General features: G+C 36.9%; 1 pseudogene; it reads right to left on the minus strand.

Annotated features, from left to right (window-relative positions):
* Window positions 1-7264: 7264 nt before the first annotated feature.
* Window positions 7265-7817, minus strand: LOC133074089 (putative protein CRIPTO3; annotated as a pseudogene).
* Window positions 7818-8656: the final 839 nt, after the last annotated feature.

Below are 8656 nucleotides of genomic sequence, written 5' to 3' on the forward strand. Positions count from 1 at the left end.
CTTTCGTGTGTGTTTGTGTATATGGGGAGAGGAAAGAGGAGGACACATATATGAGGACATTAGCTTCTTCTGAAATTAGTATATCTCTATAGAGGTATTGTTCTCTAATGCCTGATAATATATGATAAATTGGAAATGTGTATTTTTATGGTATACATTTTATTGTGAGGTATTTATCAAGTAGCAAATGTTTATTGACTACATAATCAGCTAAATATGCATTATTGAGGACTTGGGATATTTTTTAAGTATGATCTATATGCTAAAGGAATAGCCATAGGATGACATGACCCTTTTTTCCATTTTTCTGTGGAATAAAATATTGGGAGTGTATATATTAATAATTTTTAATATTATTAAAAAATACATTTTATTGTTAAAAATAAGTCTATTTACTTCATAGCAGGAAAAATGACCCTGGAGAAGGAAATGGTGACCCACTCCAGTATTCTTGCCTGGACAATCCCATGGACTTAGGAGCCTGGCAGGCTACAGTCCATGTGGTCGCAAAGAGTCAGACATGACTGAGCGACTAACACACACACACAGGAAAAATGATACTGAAAATGAAAATTTTTTAACATGGTAGAAATTAAACAATATCCCTTCATTCTTTAATTGTGCCATTTGAAACATTTGACAGCTATTTAGTTTTATTACTATTTTGTCTCCCTGAAGACATTTTGGTTACTCTGAACTTTGTCCTTAAAAGGATTGTTGGTCTATTTTGGATGTAAAACTAATACACATATCTAAACTAATATACATATCATGTGACACTTGACACATAATATTTTAACCAAACCAATTTGGCTTGGTCAAGAAAACAGTCTGTTAAGTTTCTGCATATAAATATTACCAAGAAGTGTGCACAATATAACCCTGTCCTTAATATTTTCTTAACTCTTCATCCATCCCCTTATTGGGATGAGGTTCACTCTTAGATTCAAGAATATCTGTTTAAATACTTTACACCTTAACTCAATAATGTCAAAAAAGTCATATCAAATGACATCATAGTAAAGACTTCAATATAATTTATAATGTCAAATTACACTTTATAGAAAATAAATGTATTAAAATCTACTACAGGGATGTTAAACATAGTTGAAAATAAGAATTATGTGGGAAAATAAAAAATATATAGATTCCTCAAATCCTCTCTAGATCTGTGGAATCAGAGAACCTAGAAATTGGACCTAATGTGTCAGATTTTCCAGGAAGTAGTAAGATGTAATTAGTCGAGATAAAAGTTAATTAGGTTGTTGATCCAAATATTTAGGAATAATATGAATTTTGTATACACCACCACCAATTCCAAGTACAGTTTTGCTCCATGTATATTTTACCATAAATATATTATTTATATCAACTTGTTTTTTCTCTTGTGGGAAAGATTTTTGTGGGATTCAGTTCCCCAATCAGGGATCAAACCCAGGCCCTTGGCAGTGAAAGTAGGAAGTCCTAACTACTGGACTGCCAGGGAATTCAAAAGTTCATGAACTAATGTACAGCATTAGTCATGTACAATAATCCCTCAAATAAGAGCTATTATTATCAGATGTATATGTAAAATATATAAACAGAATAGCTCAACTACAATTTTTGTGTGAAATATGGTATCAAATGTATGTTTCAGTATGATAATAAATGCTTCCTGTTTTTGTGGCCAATCAAAAAAAAAAAGTTAATTAGGGGTGAAAGGTTATACTTTTGAAAGTTAAAAGGGTTTGGAAACGGAGGAGGACAAGTTTTTAGACTATAATGCTAATCTGAACAAAACATGTGAGAAGAAAGAAGGGAGAAAGCAGGATGGAAGACAGGGAGCCTCATATAACAACTAAGAACTGCCAAAATAATGGCCAAACCAACAAGAAGTGCTGGAGCAAGGACTGCTTCTAAAAGGAGTCTTTTATGAGCAGAGATGGTCAAACTCTGATACGCCTTCAAGCTTAGTCAATGGTTAGGAAGAGTATGGCCTCAGCTTGAAAGCTGAAATGAAGGTTGAAGGTCTTAGCAATTAAAAACCACCAGCTAACTGCACTTCTTGGAGCTGAATGGTAAGTTCTCTTTTGATGGGAATCCTAATAGCTCCTTTCTTGGTGGCCCAGTCTGTCTTTTCACTGGTTAGTATTGGCCTCATGTTTCATTGTCTGTCATCTTATTTTCAACTCTTCTGTGAAAATTTATCCATTATAAAAGAACTATAGCTTATTTAAAAGAAGACATATCTGTTTCTTATTACCTCATTTAAGAATTTAAATAAAGGACAGAAATGGTATGGACCTAAGAGAAGCAGAAGATAATAAGAAGAGGTGGCAAGAGTACACAGAAGAACTATACAAAAAAGATCTTGACGACCCAGATAATCACGATGGTGCGATCACTCACCTAGAGCCAGACATCCTGGAATGCGAAGTCAAGTGGGCCTTAGGAAACATCACTACGAACAAAGCTAGTGGAGGTGATGGAATTCCAGTTGAGCTATTTCAAATCCTGAAAGATGATGCTGTGAAAGTGCTGCGCTCAATATGCCAGCAAATTTGGAAAACTCAGCAGTGGCCACAGGACTGGAAAAGGTAAATTTTCATTCCAATCTCAAAGAAAGGCAATGCCAAAGAATGTTCAAACTACTGCACAATTGCACTCATCTCACACGCTAGTAAAGTAATGCTCAAAATTCTCTAAGCCAGGCTTCAACAGTACATGAACTTCCAGATGTTCAAGCTGGATTTAGAAAAGGCTGGATTTAGAAAAACCAGAGATCAAATTGCCAACATCCGTTGGATCATTGAAAAAGTGAGAGAGTTCCAGAAAAACATCTATTTCTGCTTTACTGACTATGCCAAAGCCTTTGACTATGTGGATCACAATAAAATTCTTCAAGAGATGGGAATACCAGACCACCTTACCTGCCTCCTGAGAAATCTGTATGCAGGTCAAGAAGCAGCAGTTAGAACTGGACATGGAACAACAGACTGGTTCCAAATAGAGAAAGGACTATGTCAAGGCTGTATATTGTCACCCTGCTTATTTAACTTATATGCAGAGTACATCATGCAAAATGCCAAGCTGGATGAAGCACAAGCTGGAATCAAGATTGCCAGGGGAAATATCAATAACCACATATATGCAGATGACACCACCCTTATGGCAAAAAGTGAAGAACTAAAGAGCCTCTTGCTGAAAGTGAAAGAGGAGAGTGAAAAAGTTGGCTTAAAGCTCAACATTCAGAAAACTAAGATCATGGCATCTGGTCCCATCACTTCATGGGAAATAGATGGGGAAACAGTGGAAACAGTGAGAGACTTTATTGTTTTGGGCTTCAAAATCACTGCAGATGGTGACTGTAGCCATGAAATTAAAAGATGGTTGCTCCTTGGAAGAAAAGTTATGACCCACCTAGACAGCTTATTAAAAAGCAGAGACATTACTTTGCCAACAAAGGTCCATCTAGTCAAAGCTATGGTTTTTCCAGTAGTCATGTATGGATGTGAGAGTCAGACTATAAAGAAAGCTGAGTGTCGAAGAAATGATGCTTTTGAACTGTGATATTGGAGAAGACTCTTGGGAGTCCCTTGGACTTCATGGAGATCCAACCAGTCCATCCTAAGGGAGATCAGTCCTGAATATTCATTGGAAGGACTGATGTAGAAGCTGAAACTCCAGTACTTTGGCCACCTGATGTGAAGAACTGACTCATTTGAAAAGACCCTGATGCTGGGAATGATTGAAAGCAGGAGAAGAAGGAAATGACAGAGGATGAGATGGTTGGATGGCATCACCGACTCAATGGACATGAGTTTGAGTAAACTCCAGGAGTTGGTGATGGACAGAGAGGCCTGGCATGCTGCAGTCCATGGGATCTCTTAGAGTTGGACACGACCGAGTGACTGAACTGAATTGGAGAATTTAAACTTTTAATTAGAGAATTTAAGCTATTTACATTTCTTGTGATTACTTACATGTGAAGTGTTAGTCACTTAGTCATGTCCGACTCTTTGCTTGCCCATGGACTCTAGTCTGCCAGGCTCCTCTGTGCATGAAATTCTCCAGGGAAGGATATTGGAGTGGATTTCCATTTCCATTTCCTTCTTCAGCTCATCTTCCAGACCCAGGGACTGAACCCTGGTCTCTTGCATTGCAGGCAGATTCTTTACTGTCTGAGCCACCAGGGAAGCCTCACATATTTGGCTATATTTCTACAATCTTACTTTACATGTCTCATTTACTATGTTTTCTCCACCAACTCTTTTATTTTTTTCTTTTACTCTTTCTTGTTGAATTGGTTATTTACAGTAGCCAAGACAAGGGGGGAAAATCTAAGTGTCCATTGATGGATATATGGATAAAGAAAATGTGGTAAATACTTAGAATAGAATATAATTCAGCCACAAAAATAGTGAAATCTTGCCATTTATGACAACATGAGTGGACTTTGAGGGCATCATGCTGAGTGAAATAAATCAGACAAAGAAAGATATGTTTTACTTATGTAGGATCTTAAAAAAAACCCAAACAAATTCCAAACCAAGTTCACAGATAAAAAAGATAGACTGTTGGTTGTCAGAGGTAGGGGGTAGGGTGTGGGTGAAGTGGGTAAATGGAGTCAAAAGGTACAAATTTCCAATTATAAAATAAATAAGTCATGGAGATACAATGTACAGCATGGTGACTCTAATTAATTATACAGGATTGAGTATTTGAAAGTTGATAATAGAGCAAATCTTAAAATTTATCATTATTAGAAAAAAATAGTTTTAATAGCTGTGTGTGGTGATGTGTGTTAACTAGAATTATTGTGATGATCATTTTATAATATAGTCAAGTAACAAATCATTGTGTTGTACCCCTGAAACTAATATAATGTTATGAGTTTATTATAATTCAATAAAAATGGAAAGGCAATTTATAAAATGAAGAAAATATTTGCAAACCATATCTGTAAGATGTCAATATCCAAAATATATAAAGAACTCATCCAACCCATAGCAAAAATGAAACAAAACCAAATACTCCAATTTAAAAGTGGACATAGGACATGAGTAGACATTTTTCCAAAGAAGGTGTATGAATGACCAAAAAATACATGAAAAAGTACTCAACATCAGTAATCATCAGGTAGATGCAAATCAAAGTAATGGTAAGCTATCACTTCATACATTTTAAGATGATTATTATCAATAAGAAAAGAGGTAGCAAATGCTAGCAAGGGTGTGAAAAAAGGGAATCCTTGTACACTGTTGGTAGAAAAATGAACCAATAAACTGTTATGGAAAACAGTATGGAGATTCCTCAAGAAATTAAAACTAGGACTACCACATGATTCAGTAATCCTTCTTCTAAGTATATATTGAAAGGAAATGAAACTATTATCTTGAAACAATATCTCTACTTTCAATTTGATTGAAGCATTATTCACTATAGTCAAGGTATCAACCTGAATGTGTTGATGGATGAATGGATTAAGAAATGTGGTATACATATGCAATGGATTACTCTTAAGCCTTAAAATAAGAAAGGAAATCCTATCATCTGTGACAGCATGGATGAAACTGGAAGGCATCATGCTAAGTGAATAGGACAAAAAGGAAAAGACAAATGTTGCATGGTATCATTTATATGTGTAATCTAAAGGAAAAAAAGTCAAAATCATAGAAACAGAGAGTAGAACGGTGATTATCAGGGGTTGGGATGTTGGGGAAATGGGGACATGCTGGTCAAAGGGTACCTGCCTTCAATCATAAGATGAATAAGTTCTAGGAATCTAATGTACAGCATGGTGACTGTAGTTAATAATTCTGTGTTTTACACTTGAAACTTGCTAATTTCAAATATACAAAAAAGTTACTATGTGAGGTGATGGATTTTGTTTTAAAAATTTTTCTATGACTGATGTTAGAAATTACAACCACCAAAAACTATATTAAATCTCTGTCAGAGGTACTAAAGAAAAGTTTGGAAAGAGTGTGAATTTCCCTAAAACTTAGGTGTAGTGAGGAAGTATAGAACATCCTAATTACTTAGAGGTATCTCTTATGGGCTTCCCTGGTGGCTCAGATGGCAAAGAATCTGCCTGCAATGCAGGAGACCTGGGTTTGATCTCTGGGTCAGGAAGATCCCCTGAGGAAGGGAACAGCTACCCACTCCAATATTCTGGCATGGAGAATTCCATGGACAGAGGAGCCTGGCATGCTACAGTCCATAGGGTCACAAAGAGTCAGACACGACTGAATGATATCCCTTATGAATGGATCATTCATATAATAATATCTCAAATTATCTCTTCCATCCATGTGTTGCAACTCCTGAAATTAGCCTGGTAAAAGTTCTAAGTTTGCAACCAACTTCCTTTCCATTATCCTAAATTTACCGACATACAAGATCTGAGATCTAGACCTGACTTTCCATTTTTTTTTTTTTCAACCTACTTCCCATTTGTGCTGGGCACACCAGAAATACACCAGGTACATATTTTTAAGGTGGACTTTACAATGTATAGTTTTAGCACCTGGTTTACAACTAAATATATTGTGAATATTTTCTCTTTTACCACCATTAAAATAATTGCATAATATGGAGAAATCATAATGAATTAGCTCTCTTAATACACTGGGAGACTTTAGATAGAATTTTTTTTCAAGGAGACTTTATCCTCTACAAACCCTTGAGAAAACATGTGTTCTTGTTTTATATAGTTACCTATAGATGATAGAAGCTTGCCCTTCAACTTAGCTTGACTTGTTTCTCTGTACTCATTCAATCAACTAAGTAATCCATTTTATTTTCTCAACTCTCTCTCATTTGCTCTCACTTTTTAACCTAGTCTCCCAGGGACACATGCACACTTCCATTACTTCAGCATCCTGACTCTTACCTCTTATATCTGCCCCATCTCTTCTTTGTTCCCTTTACAGATACTTTCTTTTCTTCCCAAGATAATATCTTCATTAATTTGATCAACTCTATCCAATGTTTTATACTCAGTTCCACATTGGGCGTAACCTTTAATAATCTGAAGATGGAACTCAATTGTTTAAAGGAAACTATTAGTAAACCTTTGCTAGAATTAAATGTATCAGAAGCACAGGACTTTGGCATAATAAATGGCTTATTTTTTTAAAAGCAGTTGTTTAGGGGAGAGTAGGGCAGAGGAAAGTAGTTGGTACTTTAAGGAAATGTTAGGGATCATAAGGAAATGTATCCATTCTTTCAAAGCAACTAATGAATGATCATCTCTCAGGCGGGATATTGGAAGGACAGATCATGAAATTTGCATGACAAATGTTGCATGTAAATATGGGTTAATACCTGTATAGCAAGGAAGCATGAGAGCAAATGCAGACAGTGTTAATTCTGGAGTTCCAGCAGCTGTGAGTTGCTCATCACAACCAGGTAGGAATGACTGAGGAATCCAGCAAAGCTGGCCATGCCAGCATTTACACATAGAACACTTCCTGGACAACCAGGTGTCATGAGGCACAGAACCACACACTTCCCTTCGTGCATGTCAAGCTTACAGTTCCATCCAAAGAGGAAAGGTAAGTACAAAAGGACCCCAGAATGCAAGTTCTCCCATTCAGACAGCAGGTTCTGTTTAGTTCCTTCCTGTTCTGGATTCCTCTGAATAGTACAAACTGGGAAGCCCAATGACCAATAGCAGGCTCCTTCTGGGACTGAAGGCCATTATCTCTGAGGGGCAGATCTCCCTGTGATGGACAGGCTAGTTCATGATAACCCAATCCAGCAACTAATCCCAGTTCAAATGCTCTGGAAAAAGCCATGATCAAAACCACACTGGAAGAGAAACGCTCCATCTTCCTTTGGTCCATGGCCCACAGGCTGGTCCTAATAAATGTTTTGGCTGTAAATTTCAGGGATATTCTCCTTCCTCAGCCACATCTGACTTTCAGTTTTTAAATCGAAACTTTTACTGAGATAATTATAGATACACATGCAAACAAATAACACAGAGATCTCTGTGCACCATTCCAGTTTGCCCTAATGAAAATGTGTATGAGTTGTTCAGTTGGGTCCAACTCTGCAATAGCATAGACTGTAGCCCACCAAACTCCTATGTCCATAGAATTCTCCAGGCAAGAATACTGGAGTGGGTAGCCATTGCCTTCTCCAGGGGATCTTCCTGATCCAGGGATCAAACCCTGGTCTCCTGCATTGCAGGCAGATTCTTTACCATCTGAGCCACCAGGGAAGCCCATCCTAATGATAACATTATGGTAAATAATAGTATAATATTACAACCAGAGGACTTCCCAGGTGGCACAGTGGTAGAGAATCTGCCTGCCAATGTAGGAGACACAAGACATGCAGGTTTGAGCCCTGGGTTGGGAAGATTCTCTGGAGTAGGAAATGGCAACCCACTCCAATATTCTTGCCCGGAAAATTCCAAGGATAGAGGAGCTTAGTTTAGTCCATGGGGTTGCAAAGAATTGGACACGACTGAGCACACACTCACAACCAGAATATTGACAGTAATAAAATTCACCAATTAAAAAGAATAAAACTTTAATCTTCAGATGTGTTGAGGAATTACCTATCTGGTGACAAGAATCTGATTCCAATGTTTTTTCTACAAGAAATTTTCATTAATCTTTCTTTTGGGTAATCAAACTGAAACCTATGTTAACCATTTGTT

The sequence above is a fragment of the Dama dama genome, chromosome 19 (genome assembly GCF_033118175.1).
Source record: "Dama dama isolate Ldn47 chromosome 19, ASM3311817v1, whole genome shotgun sequence".
NCBI lineage: Eukaryota > Metazoa > Chordata > Mammalia > Artiodactyla > Cervidae > Dama > Dama dama.